This window comes from Coenobita brevimanus, chromosome 60, assembly GCF_032717465.1.
Source record: "Coenobita brevimanus isolate Jiangsu-jjx chromosome 60, ASM3271746v2, whole genome shotgun sequence".
In the NCBI taxonomy this organism is placed as follows: Eukaryota; Metazoa; Arthropoda; class Malacostraca; order Decapoda; family Coenobitidae; genus Coenobita; species Coenobita brevimanus.
In genome coordinates, this window is record NC_137013.1 from 36,098,610 (window position 1) to 36,125,541 (window position 26,932).

The following is a 26,932-nucleotide window of genomic DNA, read 5'->3' on the forward strand; positions in this document are numbered from 1 at the left end:
AGAAAGTATTAAACAAGGAAAGAAAATACCATCCATCCATCCATCCATTGCCAGACGCCATGTATCCCAAATGGGGTGGCCAAGGGCTTAGAGTTAATTGTTTTACAGGGAGGGACACTAATCCTCCACCAACCCCACTTGACACGTAGGGATGCCAACAGCATCTGGTGTTCCCAGGCGGTCACCCATCCAAGTACTAACCAAAGAAAATACACATCTATAATATTAACTTTAGCTCGGTGACGTCATATTTTATTCTTGCTGTTTCATGAAAAAAATATAAATAAAAATCTGTTGAGTATTGGGCTTTGGAAGTTGGGGGGAGGTGTTGTTCAGGTGGTTAGGGAAGTGGTCTGTGTTCTAAAGGATGTGAGTTCGATCCCTGGGAGAGGCGTTTAGAGAAATGGTCCGCTGTTTGAAAGGACGTGAAATCTGATCCCAGTTTAGGGTAAGGAAGAGTCTGATTATTTGGATTTCTTACTGTAAAATCAACACAGCATACTTAAATGAGACGACACTAGCATGTATTCAGTATGGACGGTGGGTATTAGCGCTGATGGGGCGGCATTTGAAGGTGTGGTACGTAGGAAGACTGCTGGGGCTCAGGGAAAGGGTTGCCAGGTTTGTGTCTAAAGTCAAGTCGTTGAATACTTTGAACTGTATATCTTTACCTGCGTACCAGTTTGTGTATGTGTCTATATATGTATGTATTTTATGATTGTATGTATGTATGTATTTATACCTTCCTATCCGACTATCCATCTGTCTGTCTAATCTATCCATTAATCCCTTTACTGCCACATGCTTCTGAGCTAAATAAACTCGTCTAAGCGAAATATACGGACAAAAGACGTCATCGTAGTGAAAGGATCAAATAGGCCATCACAGAGCATAGCCTCACCAGGACGCGTTCTGCACATGTATTACGAAGTTACCCACAGCCATCACTTACGCTGTTTTATTTATTTTCATTATCATCTGACTTTTTTTTTTTTTTTTTAGGTCAACTAAGACTGTGATATCATTTTTAGTTTGTTGCCATCGCGCCACAGTTTTTGTTGGCTGGTAAACGCCATTCAGGTCTCCATGTACCCCTTCGGTGCTATGTCTTTTCTCCTCTCCACTCCCCCCCGCCTTTTCTTTTTTTAGTAGATGCGGGATCATCTCTAGGAGTGGCTTTATCCGTCTGGCTCTCACTAGTGATTTTCGGACGCAGTGCTTCACTCCCGTAGACTTTATCGACTGTAACGAAACCACACCACACCATACCACACAAAATCACCCTACCACGTTACACCACACCTAGGGAGGACTTCAGTTGGAATGGGGTAGACTGTCATACCTTATAATATATATATATATATATATATATATATATATATATATATATATATATATATATATATATATATATATAGTAACATCTGAAGGAGAAAGCATTACACACACTGACAAAATATTCATCCCTTCACCAGTTGTGATATTCTCAAATACCTAATAAATTCGTCTGGTAGCTGCAAGCATAAGCAACAGAAATGTCATTGGCACTGAAGGGGTTAAGCCAAAAAATTTTCTGAATACCCACAAATTGTTACACCAACCCAAGCATAATATTTACACAAAAACTGTACACTTGACAGTGTACTTGCCACTGTTTAGGATGAGAGGCAGAAATACGAGGTTATTAGATTCTGCTCACACACACACACACACACACACACACACACACACACACACACACACACACACACACACACGAGGTCAGATGGCGACAACAACATTATTATCATCAACAACATGACGCGTGTATCCCATCCTTAACACATCACCGTCAGAGCAGAGGGAGTAGTTAAGTAGCAACCTACTGGCAAAGAAAATAAATTGTGATGGTAACTGAGACAGAGAATTATCCTAAATATTATTATCCGTTTACTTCCAGAACATAGTGTATATTTACTTCTTGCTGCCTTTAAATGATTTCTTTTTAGTTTAGTAGATCCTTAAATAAAGAAAACTGCTATTGAAGGATATATGTGATCATGTTGGTGTGTATACGAGATGGAAAATGGTAAACGGTAATATATAGAATAAATCGTCGAGGAAGAGTTGATACGAAGCCTCCTATGCAATCAGGATTATTGCCTTCGATCAACAGGTGGCTCACCCCCAGGACGTTCATTCATATCTTATTCTTGATATTGCCATTTTACTGTTATCAGATTAGTGATGCTGTTAACCCAATCTTTCATAATTATAATGTGTTTGTTAATATAATTATTATTGTTGTTATTGTTGTTGTTATTGCTGCTTCTGTTATTATTATTATTATTATTATGTTATTATTATTATTATTATTGTTGTTGTTATTCTCCGACAAGGAGACCATGTTTTTACCCCTGTTTATTTGTTTGTTTGATTGTCTTTGCAGGATTACTCAAAAATAAAAGAGAGATTTGGACCAAATTTGGTGGGTATATGTCCCAGAGAATAATTGACTAACTTTTGGGACCGATCCGGATCGTATTACAGATTCTGGATCCGGAAAACACCTTTTTGCGAAACCCTAATCAATGTTGAGAAAACCTAACCCATTATGAAGAGTGGTTTGGAAATTGCGTTGCCCTTGGAGAGATGCGCTCCATTGAGTGCCCCTCTAGTTGTTCCTATTAATACTACGACTACTACTGTTATTATTATTATTATTATTATTATTATTATTATTAATTGGGGAGGGAGCACTTTGAGATGCACTTACTGTGCTTAGATGAGACTTTGACCACGGAAAGTTCGATATTGCCTCCACCACCTCTTTAGTATGAGAGGCCTTTCTGAGTTGAATATATGCGTCTGGAGGCAGCAAGAAATATGACTTAGACCATGGCAAGGACGCGCACTCGCGCGCACGCGCGCGCACACACACACACACACACACACACACACACACACACACACACACACACACACAAATAATAATAATAATAATAATAATAATAATGATAATAATGACACTTCATGAAGGGTGTATGAACCCCTTCCAGTTTGAAGAGTTTATTCACATAAGTTAATAAAATGGCGGTGTGACAGCAACTCTGACACACCTACCAACATACCACAACTACCACTGTTCGAGCTACCACAACTACCAGTATTCACGTAACCACAACTACTACTGTTTCAGTAACCACAACTACCACTTCGAGTAACCACAACTACCACCATTATAGCTACCACAACTACCACCATCAGAGGTACCACAAACACGACAACCATCAACCACAATTGCCACCACCCTTAACCACTATTACCCCTACTTACAACCACACCTACAACCATCAGTAAGCAGTATTTAACGTACCACAACTACCACTATCTGTCACTACGAAGAACCACAAGTACCGCCATCAGGAACCACAATTACCATCAACAACCACAATACCACCACGATCAACCACAGTTACCACCATCATCAACCACAATTACCTCCACCAACAACCACAACTACCACCACAACCATCAGCATCTTGGCTACCACAACTACCGCCATCGACAACAATGATACCTGCATCGCATCCACAATTAATGCTATACCTCACCCTATTGGCACGATGGTGGTAGTTGTGGTTGATGGTGGTAGTTGTGGTTGTTGGTGGGTGTGGTTGGTGGTAGTTGTGGTTGTTAGTAGTTGTGGTTGATGGTGGTAGTTGTGGTTGATGGTAGTTGTGGGTGACGGTGGTAGTTGTGGTTGTTGGTCGCAGTTGTAGTTGTAGGTTATGGTAGTTGTGGTTGGTGGTAGTTTGTTGTGATTGGTGATGGTAGTAGTTGTGGTTATATATTGTTTTGGTTGTTACTGTTAGTTATGGTTGTTACTGTTAGTTATGGTTGGTTGTGGTTGTAGTTGTGGTTGTTGGTGGTAGTTGTGGTTGTTGTTGGTGGTAGTTGTGCTTGTTGATTGTAGTAGTCGTGGTTTGCGGTAATGATAGTTGTGGTTGTTGATGGTGGTAGTTGTGGTTGATGAAGATGGTAGTAGTGGTAGCTGTGTAGTCGGAACTATGATTGATTGTAGTCGTGTCGTAACAGCAGTGGTAGTTATGGTAGTGATGGCGTAAAAGGGGAGTGTGGTAGCGCCGATGTGGTGGTACTAGGTGTGGTAGAAAGTCACATCCACTACCAGTACCACAGTCGCTTACCTTGACTTCTTACACAGACAGACAGACAGACAGAGACTCAGGTGGGAGTATATTAACAGGTCGCGTCTGAAATATATGCCGGGATGATAGTATGTCAGGGCGTAAATGACCCAGCTGGAGACAGATATGGAGGTGTGATTCTTATAACCCCGGTACCTGGTAATTACTGACTATGAATATGATAACTGATGGTAGTGATTCAGTATAAGAACCTCGGTATGTTCATTCTGCATTTTTTTTTTTCATTTATTTTCGTATACTTTAAGGAACTACTATTTGAGAATACTCGGGTCCGTAAGTGATGAAGCTACTGTAATGATTTCCGAATATTATTGTCCACGTCTTTATTTTCTTGCCGCTCCTGGACGAGTGTATTCAGGTGAGGGGATATCTGGTGGTGATGGTGTTAATAAAGGCTGTACCTGACCCCTCCACTTGAAAGATATCTCCTCAACTGGGTAACATCTGGAGATAGCAAGAAACATAAAATAGCATCGTATTGAAGTGGACGATACATTCCATCTTTCCCCAGTTTTAATAAAGTTCATCTCGTGGTTTAAGAATATATATATATATATATATATATATATATATATATATATATATATATATATATATATATATATATATTACAGCCTAGGTTTAGTAATCAGAAAAAAAGGAAATATGATAACCTGATGCCATTGCATCATTCCATAATTAGTGTTATCATATCGTGACTTAGTAATGATAGGAGCATCAGAGTACCAGTAATTTTTATATTTAAGTGATTTTCCACGTTAAGTAATTATCAGATCTAATCTCCGAGGGCTGTAATTACAACATAAAAATATCCCTCCTTACTGCTATGAACTTTCTCGACAAAGAAAAAAAATCAGTAAAGGGATAGAAACAAGTAATTTTAAATTCATGTAGTTAGAAAGACCCTTCTAGAGATAAACAAAATCAAGAAGTAAAGAAGTTATCAATGAATGATTTAGTACTGTACTTTGATGTTTTGCCGTCACATACTGTAGAGTACACTTTCGGTAGCAGTCAAGAGTTATTAGGATTTCGAAGTTGTGTCTCAAATTACAAGACCATCATAATATAAAGGATTATATTTTCTCAAGGTTCAGTCTATCGCGTGTTTAGTTAGAAGTGTAATGATTTGGAGGTCTATTATTAAAGTTCATCAGAACGGTAACACATGACACGGTGACGTCGTAGTATTTTTTCTTGCAACCCCCAGACTGTTTTGTTCAGGTGAGGAGCGACATCTTGTAGTGCAGGTGTTAATGAGTTATATATTTAACGCTCCAATTGCAAAATCCTGAGAGGCATTGAATCGTCTGGAGATCAGATTTAGACGTCCTCGTATTAAAAAGGGGCTAATCTTTCCATCTGAGTAATGTCCTCCTTACCAGGATCGTACTGAAAGCCACATCAGCAGTCTTTGTGTGATCGCTAGTTAGGTACGTTCTTTTGGCGTACTCAGAATCATACGCACTTCCATTTCAGCAACACCCTCTCTGCTATCTTATCGTGTCATTTGGTTTTTAATAGATCGCGTCATAAGCCAGCCAAAGAGTATTGTGCTGTTTTCCCCTCCCCTCATCCGTCCCCTTTCCATTATATCGTACCCAGTTCTCCTCGACCACATCTCATTGCGCGGGAAAATGGCGATAATCACAGTCAAGGCTAATACCGTGATGAGTGTGGGAGTGTGTGTGAGTTGAGGGGGGACAGTGGGAGGGAGAAGTTGGTATGTAAGTTGGCAGCGGCGGTGTCTGTCTGTCTGCCCGTCCCGTCTGTTTGTGTCTGCCGGTCAGCCATAGACAGTCCCGCACCAAGCTCCTCTCATTTTCCTCAATATTTTCCAAGCCTCCCCACCAGTATACCACCCACGGGGCCGCTGCACACAATAAACGGGTAAGTATTCGATCTGAAAGTCTCTGTGTTGAAATATTACCCTTGGACTCGTGTCAGGAGCGAGGAAAAAAAAAAAAGTAATCTGATAATCGGCAACTCGGATTGTTGCACGAGTGTAGCTTAAGTTTATGGAGTTATGTGTCGCTGAAAAGCAGTACTTTTTGCCAGTTTGCTCGCCGAAGCTTCGGGATAAAGGGAATACAATCGCGGAGATCAAATATAGATGTGAAAACGGGGTAATGAATGGTAATAATAAAAAGCCGGCAGGATGAGATGGCAGGTGTAAGATGCGGGAAAAGGCTAAGTAGCAACTGAGGAGCTGCCAGGCTGAGTGCATTGACCGCTTGCCTCAGTAACACACATGCCGTGAGGGAGGCTGTACGTTCCTCCCGCTGCTCCTGATCTCTCGCCGCTACATATTAACACCTATAACAGTGATGGAAAGCCGGTGTTTGGGTACGAATTGAGTGTTGTGGGATCGTGTGTGCAGTTTTCCTGTGATAGTAGACGTGAAGATCAACCCGGTCCGTGTCTTATGTATTTTTTTATGTTTTTTTTCGGAAAATATTAAAAATCACACTTTACGAAATTAGTGGTTCAGCATGGATTCCTAAAGGTGTTCCAAGGAAGTAATATCTCCAGTCGAGGTGGGTAAATATATACATTTTTAATACCAACCAGCGTTAAAGTCAGGGCACGAATATTATATGCTGCATAAAAATAATAACAATTAAGCTGGAGGTGTAAGCGAAACAGCACGTGGCAATCTGCTATATTTTGAAATAGCGTGAATCATTTTGAAAGAAGATGTGTTGCTGTTTTCAGATTCTACATGTTATGTTACAGCAACGTTGTAACGCTTGGAAAGTGGTGGTATGAAGTTGGTTAGTGCAGAAGTAAAGTAGTCGGTTTATTGATAGCACCGGGAAATGTAGTTGAGTATAGGTATTGAGTAGTGTAAGTCGTAATTGTGGTAGTGGTAGTGAGTAGTATGAGTCCTAATAGTAGTAGTAGTAGTAGTAGTACTAGTAGTAACTAATGAGTATTAATGGTTGCCTTGGTTTTTTTAATATAGTAGTATCGGTAGTAGGCAAGTACTCGTATTAATATAAATATTAAGTGCAATCATGGTTGCAGTGTAATGTTACAATAGCTGTAGATTTATTAATAGTTAATTGTAGCTCATTTATAGTAGCTGGATAGTAGTGGCAATAATAGATAGGAATCAAAGTATATCATTGTTATTATTATTAATTGTAAGTCATCGTTAGTATGGCACCGTAATATCTAAAGCGCAAGAAGTAAACATAACTAAGAAAACATTACTTTTATATGAACAGAATCTCAACGGATTTTTTTTTTTTTTTCATAAAATGAGATTATATGCGATCATGAAAATCGGAGTACATTTAACGCAGCCTTTGTTTTCCCAGTGGTTAATACTGTTGTCCAGAGTCGGAAGCAGCAAACTTAATATCAGACCCTTGTAAGGAGGATATGATTTTCCAGAATGATCAATAAATATGAGGGATATTGGCGCTGGTCTTTCCTTTTCCCCCTCCCTCCCCAAAAAAAAAGTTACAACCAGCAATTGAGTGTAAATATATGAATCTGGGCTCAAAAGTTCTCATCTTTTTCTCCATCAAAGCAACCGGTCAACACTACAGCAGTTGATCCTTAAATCTGTCTTTCCCTCTGCTTCTGGTCAATCTATCTTTCCCTCCGGTGTTCAGTTTATCTTTCCCTCTGCTTAGCGTCAGTCAACTTTCCGTCTGCTTGTCGATCTGTCTTTCCCTCTGCTAGCCAGTCTATTTTTTCCTCTGCTGGTTAATCCATCTTTCCCTCTGTTGGTCAGTCTAGCTTTCCTTGTGGTCAGTCAAGGTTCCCCTCTGCTGCTCAGTGTTTCCCTTTGCAGGTAAATTTATTTTTCCTTTTACCGGTATGTCAATTCATCTTTCCCTCATGGTCAGTCTATCTTTCTCCCTGCTGGTCAGTTCGTCTTTCCCTCTACTGGTCAGTCTGTCTGTGTCTCTACTTGTGGCGTACAGTCTTTTCATCTCTAATGTACTGGGTCGAAGTTATCAATTTTGACCTTTGACGAAAGGCGTTTCATCCTGAATAAAATCATCTGGTTTATGAGTAAAATAGCATCCTCATTTTTCAAAGGATTTACAAGTGTTTTATTTATTTATTTTACTTTACCCCATACCCAACGAAAAGCGGAAAAGAGTTTAGTGTTAACCTGATTTGCTTGGCCGCAACTGTAAAAGGATTAACCACACAGTAACGTCTCTTTGGAGCAACAGTGAACTAGATTAGGTTAGATTTGGATAGGCTATATTAGGTTAAGGTTCGATTGTTAGGGTAGAATTTACTCCAACCGACAGTTTACATTCAGCTTGGAAAGACTTCGGCCGTTATTCTAGTAGCTACAGTGAGGAAGCTTACTGACATCTTCCTTATCGGTACGTTTCTGATCCTGCTCCGTTACTGTATTCTTGTGTGTTATTCATGCAGTGTATGTCGATACTGAAAAGACATGAAAAGCAAACCAGTGGATATTAATGAGTAGTTTGGAAAGTAAATCGCTAAGGAAGAGGCATTAGGGAGCCTTCTTACTCGAGAATACTGTCCCTCATGTATTGATGGGGGTAAGGACGGTTGTGTATCTCATGCAGTTCGGAATGTGTCCTAACGGCAGCAAAATCACCAGACAATACGAAGGATTTCATTTAAAAGCGCGTCAGTGTTCTGGAATATTTTACATGATAATAGGGAATTCCTCACGTGTGTAGCTGTAATTCAATATTGGTTAAATTGTCAAAGAAGAGTTAGCTACCTGTGCTTCATAATATTCGTAAATCTTCAAAGGAGGAAATTCGTTACCCATGTTTCATTTAATATGCGGAAACTTATCAAAAGTTTGGTACGTGTGCCACTTGATATTTGCAAAATTTTCAAAGATGGGAGTTCGTTACCTGTGTCACTTAATATTCGTAAATTTATCAAAACAGGTAGTTCAGTATGTGTCACTTAATATTCGTCAGATTATCAAAGTTCATTACCTGTCACAACGTTCGTAAAATTTTCAGAGGAAGAGTTCGTTACCGGTGTTACTTAATATTCGTAATATCGTCAAAGGAAGAGTTCGTTACTTATGTGTCACTGTAGCTAATATTCGTAAAACATTCAAAGAAGAGGTCGTTACCTGTGTGTTACTTAATATCGCAAAATCTTAGAAGGAGGAAGTTCGTTACCCGTGTCAATCGCAAAATCTTCATAGGAGGAAGTTCGTTACAGGACTTAATAGCTATTCGGAAAATGATAAGGGAATTCGTTACCTGTCACTTCGTAAAATTTTATCTAAGGAGGAAGTTCGTAATGTGTCACTTGTTCGTAATATTATCGAAGGAGGGAGTTCGTTAATTGTGTGTCACTTTATATTCGTAAAGATGTCAAAAGAAAATAGCGTTCATTTATAGACTGAAAATTACTTTGTGTTTATGTGGATATTAACGTCATTCATAACATAACTTTAGTGGATATTTATAATAAATGTACATACGGTATTTTACATTTAATATGTATATGATACTCGTTAGAAAAAAAAACATAAACGCTGTTTTGCTTAATCTTCATCATAGGCTATCCGTGTTTTCCACTAACGCATTAAAAAGACAAACCACATATAAACCATAATAGCTAAGCATAAATAAAGTAATAAATAGGCCACACTGAATCCAGAAGAAAAGGAAAAATAATGCAATAAGTGTAGAAGAAAGCATAGAGTGCATAACGCAGTGAATAACGTCTTCATTTCTCATTCAAAGTTTGTGAGGTAGGACATTTACGGGGATAACACTTTCATGCACATTTATCGTTTACAGGGCCGGATTAAACTTAATAGGGGCCTGAGGCACAGATCAGCTTGGGGGTCCCCACCGCTAAATGTATATGTACAGTAATAAGAACAAAAAATAAATTGCTTGTTACTGTTGTTTATGCAGAAATCAAAGTCCACGACTTTTGGTAACTTAAACACTTTTCTTTCTTTCATTCTAGAAAATTCTTCAATGATATCAAATTTCAATCAACCCTAAATGTACAGTATATATAATTAAAAAACAAAAAATAAATTGCTTGTTCCTATTGTTTATTCAGAAATCAAAGTCCACAATTATTGGTAACTTAAGCACTTTTCTATCTTTCTTTCTAGAAAATTCTTCAACGACATTAAAATTTGGTGACATATATGGCTAACTATTTTAATCCTTAGAATCTGGGGGCCTCTTAGAGTCTGGGGGCCTGAGGGCAGTGCCTCAAGTGTCTCATGGTTAATCCGGCCCTGATTGTTTACTTCATTAATTAGTTTTTATTCATCGTTTAGGCATTTACTTTCTCAGTTTCCATATCCCCTCGCAGATTGGCTGAACATTCTACTTCTCGTCCATTCTTCCTGCCTCTTTGACTCATCTCCATCTAACACCTCCAGTTCGAAAAGTTCCTCTAAGCTGCATAAAATCGTCTGAAGGTAGCAAGAATAGAATACAAAATCCGTCACTGGACTGAAAGGGATTAAACTTTTCACTAGTTCGATTCACTCTTCATTTATATGCACCATGAGTCACCGTTTCACAACATCTATCAATCACCTGACTAATCTGCACAGTCACCCTTTCACAACATCTATCACATGACTCATCTGCACTGACTTTCACACCAGTCTCTCAGTCATTCACAAAACAATCTACAGATGTCGCGTTCACTATGGCAAACATCAGGGCATCGTCTTAGTAACTGATGCATGAGATACGACCCAGACCATTCGTCACCTGTTTCCCGTTTTCCCTCACCATTCGTCACCTGTTTCCCGTTTTCTCTCACCATTCGTCACCTGTTTCCTGTTTTCCCTCACCATTCGTCACCTGTTTCCCGTTTTTCCTCAACATTCGTCACCTGTTTTCCATTTTTCCTCAACATTCGTTACCTGTTTCGTTTTCCCACACCATTCCTCCAGTGTTCCCGTTTTCAGTCACCATTCACCTGTTTCCCGTTTTCCCTCACCACTTGTCACCTGTTCCCGTTTTCTGTATTCGTCGCCCGTTTCTTTCTTTCCTTTTTTTGTTTTTGTTTTAACAGGTATTAAGCTACCACAAAGACATTACTTATTCTTGTCATACTATAACGATATTAAACCATTCGTCACACAACCATGAACACAGACATCACTATTATCATAAAAAAAAAAAAAAAAAAGTACAGTATTTGGCAGTTTTCCCTCAGCGTCATATGCACTCAGGGCCGTTCATAATTCCATGCCTGCTCACCTTGGCCTGCGCTTTTACGAGATAAATGCAATGGCCAAGATATCTTTCAGTCCTTCTCACATGAGTTTTCCTCTACAAATTCACACATTCCTTACCCCTCCACAAAATATTCTGCCATATCACTCACCTGCCTAAAAGTACCACCCCTGTCTGCCCCCCCCCCTTTTTTTTTTTTTTTTTTTTCGTGCAGTACAGATTTCCAAAACGGTAGTAGTTTTATTCCACGATAATTTTTGTATTAATTTTGCGATTTTCGAGGCTTTTTTTTTTTTTTTGAGGATGTCTACCATCATAGCTTTTTAGTGAAGTTTGGTAGCTACAACATCCTTTGTATAGTCCCGATTATCAGACTTAAGATGAATTCCCTGTCATACAAGTAGATGGTTGGGAAAGGAGTGTACCTTATAGCCTTTTCCCCCCTCTCTCTCTCTCTCTCTGACTTCACGATCAGATTTATCACTGCGACTTATTTTTCTGGAAGGAACGAGAAGAGAGCAGAATATTCCACTCTTGTTCTTCCTGCCGAAAGAAAGCTTGTTCACTACAGGGAATCGAGAATGGGTTGTATGTGACTCAGGGACCAGGGTTTGTAGCATATTTTCTGCAGGAAGTTCATCGCTCTCGCTCATTTGATTAGTTTTACGTATGAAGTTGGTTCTCTATTATCCTTTTTCTTTTTTCTTGGAGAGAACGATTTGCGGGCTTTAGCTTTTGGATCAATCTTTAAAAAAATAAAAATGCCTTCTTATTGGCCAGAATTTGCAGTCAAGATTAGCCATTGACACTCTTGGCTATCACTGTATTGATTTTTTTTTTTTTTTAACCCATCATAATTTTCCTTTAATCTCTTTGCTACGATACGGTGTCTTTATTATTTATTCTGGAAGCCTTAAAACAATTTTAATCGGGTTAAGGGAGATCTCTAGTGGATGGGTTAATGAAGGCCATTTGTAATCTCATATACCGGTATATATGTATACCGCATGTAGGCCATATATATATAATGACATTTATTTAGGTATTAGTGCATACGGTACACCTTATGAGATGTAGTTAAGCCATTTAAGTTCCTGTCAGTTTATAGGTATCGGTAATGCTTTTTTTATAGTTTCTTATAGAGTTGGTGTTAAGGTGGTTTATGAACCGTAATGCATTTAGGATGTAGACTTTTATAATTAAACTGGTAATGCTACAGGCTTGGTGTTTATACAGTGTGTGTGTGTGTGTGTTTCTAAATTCAGAAAAGATTATTCATTTTAGGAGAGCCTCATGGTTGTAAAGAGGCAGATATAATTAATGATTGCATCTAACCACTGCAGTCCGAAGGATTACTGTTAAATTAACATAGTTGTATATTATTTGCAGGAATGAAATGATATACGGTAAAAGTTATGTTGCAAGGGTTAAAATTAAAACGGGTAATGTAAGCGGTAATGATGCATTGCTTTTTATCATTATCGTTATCGTGGCCAGTATACACTACAGCTATAGTCTTTTTAACTTTGTCCAGATTTTGTCTTTTTACATACTATTTCAAGTAAGTGGCAACTTTTCCACTTGGCAATACCAGGACCTTAAATCATTTCCGTAACACTTCTTTGTGAGTAGCATAATATTGCTCGTCTCTTGTTCATCTCAGGTTTCAGTGTGGAGAGATGGCAATTTTACTCCAGGTTAGAGTAAAACGGGTAGCTATAGTAGCAATCTATCACTTTTTATTGCTGGTAAATTTTCTGTACCTATATATTACACTGTACACCTTTTGGGAGGTGGTTATCTTGGAGGGAATGAAAGAAAAAAATAGTCTCTTCTGAGATATATAATTGTCTCAGGACATTCTCATATTTCCTCACTTTCATGCATTTTTCTATCGTACTGTCGCTTACATGCATTATCACAGAGCCTGATTATATTTTCATATATTTTCTTGCCTATACCGTTGCTGTACGTTAACCTGCAAAGGATAGTACCGTAGCTTATTGTACAGGCTATTTTATTATTGTTATCCCCTAATCGTCTGGGAGCAGCAAAATCCTGCTTCCTGATAGTCGGGAAACCTTTGCTGTTATCCAAAATATTTCAGACGCCTTGGGCAGAATTTAAACATCTTTTAATTTCCAGTCTGCTGTCCTGCATTTTCTGTCCCCCCTCCCCCCTTCTTTTGTGCCTTCATCTCAGGTTTCTTTTTCAGTCATTCTGTAGCTGTTTTTGTAGACGGCCACTTTCTCCTTTTAAATCTGTTTGGAGGGGTACTCCTCTGGTTTTTGTCTTTCACAAACTCGTTTTATTTTTTTTTTCCTAAACTATGAGCACTGGTCTTCCTCTGGTTTTGTCTTTCACCAACTCTTCCTCCTTAAGGCTGTAAGTAGTGGTCTTCCTCTGGTTTCCTTCTTTAACCAGCGCTTCCCCTTATTCACCAGTAGCTTTTTAACCGTATCCAACATCTAGAATATCGGCTCAATCCTAGCGATGCCCCCAACTTTCAGCTTACCTTTTCACTACGTCCATCACATCAGTCGCTACAGCAATCACGGGATGTTTTGGCACACCTGCTGCTTAATTTGTTGCTTATTTGTGATTAGGGTCAATGGGACCTTGTTTTTAATGGTTAACAACTAACTATTCCTTCACACACCTCTGCTCGCCAGTCTTCCACACGACTGCCCCCTTATCTTCAGCGACACAAGCTACCTTATTCCATCAACTAACAACACATCCCATTCCATCATCCAAGCTCAGTCCATCGTCTTAATATCTGGTACCGTACGGTACGTTTTTCTTTGTGCGTGTGTGTGTGTGTGTTTTGAAGTATATACTTCAGTAAAATTAGCTTTGTAGAGGTTAGGCGGTGAATTGACTTCGTGCTTTCTCTATCCCTGCAAGTTGCTAAGTCTGTACAAGGGCATTACCGGTACCAGCCCAGCAGTGGAATACATTTTTGTGTGAGGGAGCCTATCACGTAACCAATAGCTGAAGTACATTACCTCTGTACCTCTGAATTGGGGGGAGTCAAAGGCTTTTCGTTTCATCAGTCTCTCCTTTCAGTGACCCCCTTTGAGCCTCTTTATCTATGGTGCAGTGTTCCAATTACATGTCTGGTATCTACAGCAGCTGCATTGGTCACTGCTCGACTGCATGCATCCCCTTCCCTATTACGGCAGTCCTGCAACACCTACACAGCCACAAACACATTCTTCTCTTTTCAGTTCAGGTCCCTAATACAACAAATAATCAGTCTGTACTCTTAGGGAGACGCCGTAGTGAAGGGGTTAGGTCTGATGTAGGTTCTGGTATTCAGAGCACACTAAAATATGCCTGAAGAATTAATGAGCAGTATTAGATTATGCCAGTTATTGAGAGAGAGAGAGACGATAGCGGGTGCTGTGGAGGAAGGAGGTGATAAGGTAGAAGATAAACGGAGGGAAAACGGAAAATATGACGAGAAGTTAGGTAGCACGAGAGAGAGAGAGAGAGAGAGAGAGAGAGAGAGAGAGAGAGAGAGAGAGGATTACTGGTGCTGCGGAGGAAGGTGATAAGATAGGAGATAAACGGAGGGAAAACGGAAAATATGACGAGGAATTAGGTAGCACGGCACCTGTAATCAACGATAAAGGTAATGCTGTGAGAATTACCCTTGTTAGGCTCTTTTTAGATACTTGGTAATGTGTAAGTCATATCGATTTGTTGTTAATGTTGTTTGATCATGTGTGTATTTGTTGTTGTTGCCCTAGACTCATCTGGCAGTGAACTTGGTGGAGTGCAGCTGAAGTTGTCATTATCCTGCTTTCTTCCATCTTTTTGGTGGATAGGGAGGGAGTTTAAGGATGTTTGTACGGTATGAATGCATGTATAATAATAATAATAATAATAATAATAATAATAATATAATACCTGTTTATAATTATGAGGATACGATAAACCAAAATGATTAAAATCATTGTCCATAAGCAAGAATCTTTTTTTTTTTTTTTTTAATGCGTCACTTTTTTTTTTTTTTTTTAATGCGTCTGACTCAATGCATAGGCATAAAAGTCCGTTACCTGAGGCCCAACAATCTTCTTACGTATCATACATTGTCCACATGTTACCACTTCAGCGCAAACACCCACCATCCGTATTGAATGCGGTACCGGTACATGCTAGGTCTGTTTTATGCAGGACTGTTGCATGTATTGGTATTAACGGGGTTGTTTTTACATGTTGGCGGGTTTTCGGTAAATCAGTAGAGATTAACGAAATTCAAATCCTTTACACTGTTCCTTGCTCCAGCTGGAACTGGAATCCAAGTCCATTGTGAGAGCAGACCACCTTTGCTCACTGGGCCACCGCGTAGAAAGAGCATGTCATTGTAAAGAAATGGTATAATAATAATAATAATAATAATAATAATAATAATAATGTAATTATAATAATGCGAGTTTGGGTAACTCATGACTTGAGGCCTTGTTCCAAATAGCATAAAAGACTCTTAGCATCTTTTCCCCAGTGATCCAGTATGCAAATTACACGTTCATATTCTCTTATGTTACGCTAATTATATATTTGTATCGGTGCCAGAGTCGAGTATATTGAGGAAATGTGCAAAATAAATCGCAAATGAAGTGGTACGAAATCTTCACATGAGGATAGCGAGGTGTACTGAGCAAAATGAATAGCTGAGGAAGGTGTGATATTTTCACAAGAGGATAGCGAGGTGTACTGTGCAAAATAAATAGCTATGGAAGATGTGCTGCGAAATCACAGCACTAGAATACGTCCATCAGTACAAATCAACCTCACACGGTCGTTAAGAAAACAATTTGGTGACTAAAAAATGTAGGTGGGAAGGAGGAGGTTGAAAAGGGATCAGGAGAGGTAAGGGAAGGGGATGAGGGGAGGGAAGGGGAAGGGGAGACGAAGGAAAGGGAAGGGAAGGGAAAGAGAGGAAGGAATGGGAAGGGGGAGAGAGAGAAGGGGAATGGGAAAAAAAGGGAAGGGGAATGGGGATGGAGGGCGAGGGGAGAGAAGGAAAGGGAAAGGTGGAGATGAAGGAAAGAGAATGGGGGAGACGAAGGAAGGAAAAGGGGGAAGAAGGTGGGAGGAGAGAGGAAGGAAAGGGCAGGGGGAGAGGGGGGATGAGAAAGGAAGGAAGGAGAAGGGGGGAGTTGGGGATGGGAAAGGAAGGAGGGGCGAAAGAGAGGGGAGGGTAGAGGAAGGAATGGGAAGGAGGAGAGAGGTGGGGAGGGAAGAGGAAGGAATGGGAAAGGAGAGAGGGTGATGGGAGGAAGGGGAAGGGGAGAGGGGGATGGGAGAGAAAGAAAGGGGAAGGGAGAGAGAGGAAGAAGAGAGTGGAGGAGGAAGAGGGAGATGAGAGGAGGGATCAGGAATGGCAAGGAGGACGAAAAGGGGAGGTAGAAGGAGGAAGGGGAAAGGATAGACGAAGGAGTAGGAGGGAAGAGTAAGTGGAATATTTGCCGGTAGTCTGCTGATCGAACAAAGAACAATTATTACATATGAAAATGAGTTGACTGAAAAAAAGCACACAAAAAATACTCGTCAGACAAAAAGGGAAAAACAGAAACAAAGTGTAATATATAAACGACTGACTATTTTTGTTAATCTTGCGAAATGTAACTCGGATGCAGTAATAAAAAACATGAAAAACTAGTGTCATTATAAACGGAATAATATTAAGTAAAAACAATCTGGAACCACTTCAGTACGATGGTGCCTTTTTATTATATTCTTACTACCTCCAAACAGATCAGGGTGAGAAAGGAGGGAAATTAAGGGAATAGAAAGGGTTAAGGTGGAAGGAGGGGAAAAGAGAGAATGTAGAGGGGAGGAAAAAGGGAAAAGGAAAGAGAATGAAAGGGAGGATCTTAAGGATGAGGTTGGGAAAGGGGTGAGGGGGAGAAGACGGAGGAAGAGCGAGAGGGAATTAAAGGAGGGGGTAGGGGATGGAGGGAGTGTAAAAGATGAGAGGGAGGGAGAAAGGGAGAGAGAATGGAAGGAAGGAGGATCAAGGATGAAGGATGGCATGGGGAGGAGAGAGAATGGAAAGATGAGGGAGGGAGCGAGGAGAGGGGGAGTAGAGTGAAGAGGCGGGAGAGAGAATGGAGAGAAGGGAGGCCAAGGATGAGAGAGAGAGAGAGAGAGAGAGAGAGGCAGAGGAGGGGGGAGAAATGATGAGAAGGAGAGGTCAAGGATGGTTGACGGGAGGAGGGGGAGGAGAGAGGATGAGGGGGGTAGGAATTGAAAAAGGAGGGGTGGATGATGGGGTAAGAACGGAGAAAGGAGGCATGGATAGGGGCGAGGGAGGGGAGGAGGGAAGAAGAGAAGAGGAGGAGAAATAAGGGAAGAGAGCCAGAGAAGAATCGGGAGGGAAGGGGAAGAGGGGGCGTAGGGGAGGAGGGAGAGGTCATGTGCTCGTAAGGGGGAGAGGTAGGAGAAAGTGGAAGATTAGGTCAGGGAGGGAGGGGGGGAAGGGGGGGTGAGGGAGGGAAGAGGAGGGAAGGATGTAAAGGGGAAAGGGAGATGAGGATTAGTAAAGGAGAGATTCAGGGAAGGGGAAGGATGTATGTGGCTTTGGGGATAGATTACATAGTTCGTTGGTACCATGACCTAGCAGTCCTCGCAACAAATGGCTTCACTTGTCACCACTTGGACATTAACACACCGTCCATACTGAATCCATGCTAGAGCTGCCTTAGGATTGGCGTGGTGGCAGTAGCGTTGGTGTATTTATAACGTGTCAGTGAGTCTTGTGGAAACTAAGACTTTTATCGCCTACAGGTAATGAGTGGCGTCGTAGGCCAGTGTTTTTGGTATTTGCAGACGGTTTTATTGAGCTTAAAGAACCGTAGTGTAGTAGTGAAGGAGTTAGTGAAGGCTGACTTGAAACGTTGTCAGAGTTCTTATAAGCTAAACAAAAGCGCCTGAAAAGTAGCAGGACTGAAGGAAGATGCGTCGTAGGAGTGAAGTGGTTTACGAAATTCACAAACTGTTCCTTGCACAGACTGGGATTGATTTCGTGTGTTTTCGGACAGCGGCTCATATGCTAACGTAACCCCCATCTCCCCCAGGGCCAAGTGAGGAAAAGAGGGGGCGGTGGTGTGGTCGGAAACATACCGTAATTAGTTCGCAGTCGAGAAGTTTTGGGTTCGATTCCAGGGCCGACCATGATACCGCACCCCCCCCCCCCTCTCTCCTAGCCTGATCTTAGCTACCGTAGAGCTGCACTGGGGACCTGGATTGGAAAGTCGACGATTGCGTTTATTATTCTTTGGGAAGGTTGGGCATTAGCTAAAAGAATGTCTGCCTCAGTGATCATCGTGCAGTCGATAGGTATCAATTTTATTTTCTTTAGAGAGAGAGAGGGAGAGAGAGAGAGGTAAGGGGATTCCCGGTATAAATATAAAGGATAAACTGGTTAGTGTCATAAGGGCTTATGTGCACCCAAACTCGCTTAACAGTGCAAGTGATATTTAACTCTCTCTCTCTCTCTCTCTCTCTCTCGACTACGTGATATATGGTGGGTGTCGCACGATTTATTGACCCCCTAAAAAAAAAAAAAAAAAAAAACAATTGTCCCCTCCATAAATTTCACATTGAGCGAGTTCCCATCACAGTCGATTAAATTCGTTTCAAAATCCATCGTCCATTTTTCAGGGATAGGCTACAAGTTTGGGGAAATTCGCACTGCCAGGTATTTCTAGTTTATTTTGTTTTATCGTTAATGATTGGTATAATATGGTGTTTGAGGTTAATGACATTGGCTGTTAGTTTTGGGAGCGTGTTTAATGGGGTATTTTTCCATAGCCTCATTTACCCCTTTGGTTGCGATGGTTTCTCTCTCTCTCTCTCTTTCCATTTTATATTACTTGAGATTTTTTGAAGTTGAGAGGTGAGATATTTTTAATTACTGTAGGTTACTTTTACTATAACGGCCTAAAATGATCTCCATCTTGATTGCTAAGTTGTAATAATAGATGAGCACCAGAAAATGATGTTAGTCACGGAGATGTGGCATGGAAAGAATTGTAGAGCCTTAGCACTGACTTTTTCTGTCCGTGAGCTGCATTAAGCGACTAAAGGATCAGTGGGCCAAGTTAAAGAAATATAGAAGAAATCTGTTAAATAAGTCGTGTGGAGGTAGCAAGAAAAATCAATCCAACACGTCACAGTACTGAAGGGGTTTTAGTTAGGGACTGTAGGGCATAAGGGACTGTAGGGTTATCTGTATAGGGTCTGTTTAGGGTATATAGGGTATCAAGTGCCCCTATTCTCGTCGGTTGAGGAAGTCCCTTAACACCTTTTCCTAAAATATTTAGTACCTTACTGTACTGTCCTATTCTGTGTCGCATAAATCTTTCAAACATCGCCTTTCTCAGCGTAAATGATGCACAAAATGATATTTACGACCCATGTCCAAAAGTAAATCGCAAATAAAGGTGTTAGGGAGCCTTCTTAACCGACGAGAATACGAGCCATTGTCTGCCTGTGGGCCGTATTTTCTCTCGTTTATGGGGCTTTCTAACACCTTACTCTTACCTGCTGCGTTCATTTTAACCATGTAAACTTGCAATCTCTTAATCTTGAATATTTAGCTGTAGCGAGAGGTTAACGTTAGAAATAGGTGTTAGTCACGAAGAGGTGCTGTGGGAATGTAGTCCTCGTATTAACTAATTTTTCCCGTGAGCTACGGGAAGTAAACTGCAGAAGGACGAAAATATCCGACTAGTTAAAGTGAACGAACTATTGTCAACGAATTATTACGATATAGTTTTAAGGATAAGGGATGGCTATAAAATGTGCAATTCAAAATATACCGGTATCTGTTTATATTCTCGTTATTATGTACGATATAGGGGATAAATTGTTTTCCGTATCATCGTCAGGCAGTACTATTGTAACAGGACGAATTATGACCCTGAAGACTTACAGTACAAAATAAGAATTGATTACGGAGAAAAATACAGTTGTACACAGGCACCAAAAAGAAAAAAAAATGATCTGGTGTATGATACAAGAAACAAAGACCGTTGTTCATATTTGTCTTTCTTTCAACACTGGAGAACGAGTTATTTTGAAGTATGGAAGATATATGGTTTAGCCAATAGAGAAATAAATTACTTTTTTCATAAGTCTTTGTTCCGTTTTATTTATCTTTTAAAGGTGAGGTAGGGATGCGTTTTTCACAATTCTTTGTCAGCCAGCATGACAACTGTGGCAGAGAACGAATTATTTTAAAATGTGGGATGATTATAGAGCAATATAAAACGTTATTTCCAAGTTCGAATGAAGATAAGACCCCCCCCCTCTCTCTCTCTCTCTCTCTCTCTCTCTCTCTCTCTCTCTCTCTCTCTCATTAGTGATAGAACAACACTTGAGAGCGTTTTCTGTTTTTTTACGGCATTTACGGCAATTTTTTCAGGTGATGGACGGTTTGGGAGAATTGTGCGGTTAGAGACGTTACATTTCAAGTAAAATTTTTGACCCATTCAGTTCAATGACGTATTTTGTTTTGCTATCCATACTATTTAGATTTTTTCTCGGATTGGAGGGGTTAGATGTAGCCAAAACTAGCCATTTCACTACAAGAAGCTCCCGCAATTTTAATATCGGATGGAGGCTGCAAGAATAGTGAAAAACGCCAACGTAATGAAGGGGTGAAGATATGGTACCGAAATTAGTACTTTTATTTCTATTATTTTATTTCGTATGTTAATGATACACACACACACACACACACACACACACACACACACAGTTTATTTCCATGACTCGTAGTAGATATGAGAGAGATTAACCAGTAGACAAATAAATCTACTTTACCTATGCTGTTTAAGACGGTGCGCTCAACAGGTTAATTTGTAGCTTAGGATGGTGGAATGATTTGTTCGTTTTTCATATTTCTTCGTCTGTGAAGTGACAGGAGCCACACTTGTGAACGATGTATTACGTAGTGTACTTAGGCTGTTATTACCGGTATGGCTAGGGGACGATTTTTTTTTCTTTTTTAATGGCTCGTACTCAAATATATGGCTTCCCGTTTTGAAATTCGAGGTAATTGTTTCATATTTCTTCGCGTGGCTGTAGTGATATATTGACGTCGGTGAACGAATTATTAGCCTAGGATTTATAAGGTATGCAACCTGAATTGTGAAAGATCGGATAGTACGTCGTGTTTCATATTTTTTCGTGTGTTCATTTTTTTTTTTATTCGCCCATGAGTAATCTGAATTATTATAGCATCGGTACTTCAGGAGCGATAATATATGGAACAATTATAGAGAAGGTTAAAAACTATTGATTATGCAACCTGTTGCATTATTGAAGGTGGCTTACAATATTGGCGTACGAGGTGTATGTTTTCATTTCTTCGTTTGTGAGTAGCGATGAAGGCACACTATAGAACGAATTTTTATGGTACCTTATCATCAGTATGTAAAGAAAACTACTGTTGTGAAGATAAAAGGAATATGTGTATGTCCCCCCCACAGGTGTATAATAGGTACGTTCCCCCCCCCTTCTCCGTCTGTCTGTCTGTCTCTCGTCTGTGAATCGTCATACAATACAAGGGATTAAAGTCACTCAAGTTGTCACAGTGGGAGTAGCAAATGAATAATGCACGGTAAACACTGATAACCCTGTCGGAGCCGTACCCGCAACACACGAGAAATCGCCCGGCAGACTGGAAAGGGAGTGAAATACATGGTTCCGGAGACGATAATTGCTTAGGGGAGAGTACATTTAAGTTTGAATATACAGTAGTTTTCATAATTCTTCGTCTAAATTTGAACATAATTTTCATAATTCTTTGTCTAAATTTGAACATACTTTTCATAATACTTCGTCTGAATTTGAACATTTTTTCATAATACTTCGTCTGAATTTAAACATTTTTCATAATTCTTCGTCTAAATTTGAACATACTTTTCATAATTCTTCGTTTGAATTTAAACATTGTACTTCACAATTCTTTGACCGTCAGTAGTCATAGCCACACCAGTGAACGAATTATTGTGGTGCCTCTAGTAATACACGACGATTATGGGGAAAATTATAGTTCGATTACATAGCTTATCTGTTTATTGGAGTTTGAATTATGCCTGAACCTGAATTAGGCCTGAACCCTTTCAATCCGATGACGTGGTGTATTTTTATTCGTGATGTCTAGATAATTTTATTCAGCAACATGTTAAGAGAGGACGCTTATTATTATTATTATTATTATTTGCATTTTTAATCTTGCTTTCTCCAGATTATGGTTAGTCCAACCTAGGAATTATTATTATTATTTTCATTTTTATTATTTATTATTATTTGCATTTTTATCCTCGCTTTCATCAGATTATATTATATTTAGTACAGCAACAGAAGTTATTATTATAATTATTATTATTACAGGTATTATTATTATTTTCATTTTGCACTTTTATTCGTGTTTTCTCTAGAGTATTTTGTTTAGTAGAGATTCTTCAGACCGGAGGGGTTAGCTGCAGCCTTCATTAACCACGTCAGTCGTCTACCAGCAGCAAGAATAAACCACAAACCTATATCATTAAAGTGTAGTGCTGAAAATATGATACGAGATGGGTGTTTTCATATTTCTTCGTCCGCCAGTAGTGATGTACAACACCGGGGAACGAAATATTATCCCTTTACCCTGAGGTGATCTCAAACCTGAATTAAAAACGAAAAAAATGTGGTGGTAGCCAGAACAGAATAAAAAGCTGTATTGGTACTGAAGGGATTAATGAGCTGTTTCTGACTACACTCATCATCACTTGTTTCTTTATCGCCCTGGTGAGAGGGAAGTAGGGGACAGTGCTGGAAAAAGGCCAGGGGAGGTATTGACCCCACATCACACTCGCTCTCTCTCTCTCTCTCTCTCTCTCTCTCTCTCTTACACACACACACACACACACACACACACCTGCACCGTCATTATTCTTCAGCCTGCCCTTACATCAACCCTGTCTTCCACCTCCTTCTCGCTAGGGGGGTGGGGGGGATAAAGAAATCAGTAATCGTGATGGTACAACAAGACGTCCCACATACACTGAATTAACTTATCTCCGCTAGCTAATATACGACATTTTGGTCCGCGTACTAAAGGGGTCAATTTTAACAACTATAGGATGAGTATTGTGAAGAAATTTATAGTACTGGTGTAGTCTAGGGGTGAGGGTGTCTCTGATGTGAAATAAAATCGTCTGGAGGTGGCTGCGTTAAAATACTGAAATAGACAGATAGATAGATATGTTGTCAGATTGAAGGATTTAACAGCAGACAGGCATAGATGTTTTTCTGTCGTATTCCTTTGTTCAGGGTTCGTATTTTTAGAGTCTGTGGTACGATTTATTGGCCAATTTTGTGAAGATATACGACACGCAAGAAATATCACTAAAATTACGTGATCGTGAAGGGTGTGCACCGTGATTCTTAAGGGCTGTCGCGTTTCTTTAAGTTTCGTTCACGAGGAGGGGAGTTTTAATACAGTGTGATTTTGTTTGTGTTTCGTTCGAGTCTTAATTCTGATGAGCTGTGATTAGTTTCTTTGAAGAGTGTTAATTCAAATACGGTATGAGTCTTGTTATTGGTGTAGGCCTATCTTGATGTATTGTTCAAATCTTAATACTATTTGACTTATTTTTATTTGCGTATTTTAATGTTTCGTTCAAGTATGATTTGGTATTTTGTGTATCTTCATTTTTGTGTAAGAGTTTGCAAAGAGTATAGGCTATGTGAGGCAGTCGGAATACACATACACACACACACACACACACACACACACACACACCTGTCATCATTGTTTTTCACATCTTGAGTAACATATGATTACATCTATATTGTTATTACCGTGCTGTTTTATTCAGCGTAGGAGAGACTTAACAGTGAAGGGGTTAGTCTTCAGTAACCTTCTCATGATGGTGATGTCTGTCCGATTTTTATTCTTGTTCTCTCTGGACGCCGGTACTCACCTTAGGAAAGACTGATGGAAACGAAGAGCAAAGGTGTTGGGGAAGCAGGTTAGTTGGTGTGGTTGGATTCCCTCAAGAGACAGCTGGCGGGTGTTGGGTTGTCATGTTATGTAATACTATGAAGGCCTGGGTCGTTAATATTCTGAATTATGGAAGCCTAGACCTTTATCCCTACGCCTTGGTAAGGGTATCTTTATTATTCAGATTGAGAGTGATAAAGGCCCAACCGTTTTGCGAGTAATGGGAACTGTACACGGGATCCAGTTTTGTGTCCATGTCTGGCTCTGTGTATTTATGACGTTCATGTTGTACTTTGAGCTGAAACGGAATAGGCTAGCTAGTTGTCCGTCATAAGAGGCTGGATGTCAAAGGAATTCTTATAATGTGGATACTACATAATCTACTAGTACCGTACATGATTTGTCTCCCTACCTTCCTATCCTGTTTCTTGGTAACATTTTACAGGTTTTTAAAGGAAATTTAGTCACGTACAGATAACACTTGGACTAAACAGGTTTAACTCCGTAAATCTAGGTAACGTTCTCCTTAGCGTGTTCATGCTGCTACCAGACAAATTTATATACCTTAGGAAAGGCCACTCATACTGACATGTTAATGAAGGAACTATCTAACTCTCCAGTTGGGAAAGTATCTCAGCTGAATATAATGATCTGGTCGTGGCAAGAATAACACACACACACACACACACACACACACACACACACACACACACTGGTCGCCATACTGAAAAAGTCACCGTACTAAAAGGTCAGAATAAAGGGTTACTACTGGAGGTAAAATTCCCAGATGTTAAGAAACACCTGTGGCTTAGTTTAATATTTTTACCTGTAAGGATAATATCCGTTTTTGATGTGTTCAAGTAGACTACGAATGCTGTGCAAATTATTTTACTGTTCATCACCATCATGTTCGTCTTCGTCATCGTCACAACCATCATCATCATCATCAGTCATCATCACCTCCACCACCATCACCTTCATCATCACCACCGCCTTCATCCCTGTACCATACCCATCACCACCATCTCTCAACCACATGATGATGCTTAGTGTACCCTCCGTCCTGTAGTCGTCCCGGGTACATTATTTACGCCAATACCGCCGCGCCAGACGTCGTTACGGTACACCTGCACGGCTTAATTACACGTCAGCCTGGCAAGGGCACGTCTGGGGGCCGGACAGGTACGGTTGCGGACCTTAATATCGATGCACTTCACTACGATAAATAAAGAAATCTTGAACACTGATTTTTAAATACAACTGATGCTTTCTTGGGAGACCAGCATATTTTTTGAGACTATTGTTAAGAGCTTAATAATTGTTTGACTAAAATGTGGACTGATATTAGGGTGAGCAGTGGTGTCTACTGGAGGGGTGGACGGATGTTTGTCACTTGCTGGCTGAGAGAGAGAGAGAGGGGACATTTGATGCCGACTGTACGTGCAGGGTTCTTGTTTACAGAACCAACTTAAGATGTGTTCCCTGTCGTCGCAAATTATGTTGCCCTTGTCGGAGAGATGCATTCCACCGAGTGCCCCTCTGGTTACTTATTTATTTATATAATTTATGTTCACTCCTTTTGTTATTTATTTATTTTATATTTTTATCTAGTTATTCCATTTAGCTGCTTTTTACTTGTTTATTTTCTTTTATTCATCGATGTAGTTGCGTGTGAAGTTAATGACCTCACTCTTATCCCACTTCCATGTATAGGTACCCCATCCGTGAATTACCATCCTAACTAATAGTCCTTAATTGCTTCCCTACGGTGACGTCATATTTATTTTTTTTGTAACCCTCACACGATTTTATTCAGCTGAGGAAAGGCAACTGGAAGGGGTTCAACACATTTTTTTTTTAATTCCACAACCAGGGGTCTCCATAACTGAGTGAAATCGTCTGGAGGTAGCAAGAGTAAAGCTTGCAAATTTGTCCTTGAGTTGAACGGATTAATTGCTTTATGAGTGTGCGTGTTACGTAATAAACGAGACATAATTAAGACATATAATCATCCTATTTAAAGAACTTTTTTATTATATTCTTGCTTCCATCAGATAATTTCCTTCAACTTAGTGGAGGCGCCTGCTAGGGTACTGAAGGCTGTGGCCCGTATTCTTGTCGAGTAAGGAGGCTCCCTAGCACCTCTTCCGTAGCGATTTATTTTCCAAACTACCCACTAATATATATATTTTTTTTTTTGGCTTATGTCCTTTTAATATGGACATAGACACACGGAGACAGTAATGGGGCAGAAGCAGAAACAAACCGGTAAGGAAGAGGTGTTCGTAAGCTTCCTAACCGCACCAGAATACCGCCAAAGATCTGACTACTGCCGTTCCGAAAGTCTCTCCTAAGTGGAATAATCGACAGAAGGTAGCAAAAATAAATAAATAAATAAATAAAAACACCGGATTGACGGGGGTAAATGTTCAGACTCCTGGTCATCCTCCTTTCGGGACTTTGGCGAAAGCTTTGCCATTGCACTTGACATCTCAAAGGCTTTCGATCGAGTCTGGCAT